The sequence below is a fragment of the Marmota marmota genome, unplaced genomic scaffold (genome assembly GCF_001458135.2).
Source record: "Marmota marmota marmota unplaced genomic scaffold, marMar, whole genome shotgun sequence".
NCBI classification, from domain to species: domain Eukaryota; kingdom Metazoa; phylum Chordata; class Mammalia; order Rodentia; family Sciuridae; genus Marmota; species Marmota marmota.
The window spans coordinates 19,352,619-19,353,431 of NW_026000211.1; positions in this window are offsets into that span (position 1 = coordinate 19,352,619).

An 813-nucleotide genomic window follows, 5' to 3' on the forward strand; every position below is an offset into this window, starting at 1 on the left:
ATGTCTAACTCTTTAATTGCTAGAGCATTTTAGTGTAATTATTTTTGTTATGCAAAGGTACTTTTCTCTATATTTCATTTGAAAACTATGGATAAATTTTGATTTCTTGTTCAACCTATATACCATTTCCTGAGTTCTAAGTCTTTTATGCTTATACGAAGGAATCAGGCAAATGTTCTAAGCAGACCAAATATCATATGATATTTGAGGGAATATTAAGATCAATTTTAAGTGGAGGCAAAACTGTCTTTTGGGGAGAGGAGAAGAAGTCAATTAAATCTTTACCATACAAGACAGAATTTACATATTCATCAGTTACCTAAGACTGAGAATGAAATTGATCAAATTATGTTTTGTGCATGTATGAATATGTCACAATGAATCCCAATATTATGTATAATTATAATACATCAAATCAAATAATTTTAATAAATAATAATTACAATAAAGTACAAGGTAGAGAATTGCTCATAGACAGTGGGCAGGCTAGATGCAGCCAGCCAGAACAGTACACTATAATTGCCTAGTATTCCATTGTTTTTCCAACAGCTTAAGGTGGTATTTGAGGAGCTAGCTTAGGACATAGCACACTCACTGAGGTGGCAAATTTGCAGACTCTAAATTTAATTGAATGTGTTTACTTCTAATCAACCCAGGTTCACTGGAGGTAAAAGATAATCTCAGGATATAAATGGACTGAAAAAGCATTTAAAGCTTAACTTAAAATAGCATATTGCCATGATTGTAAACTAGAATCATCTAATAACTATAAAAATTATTAAGAGGATTTTGGTGTATTTATTCACCACTGCT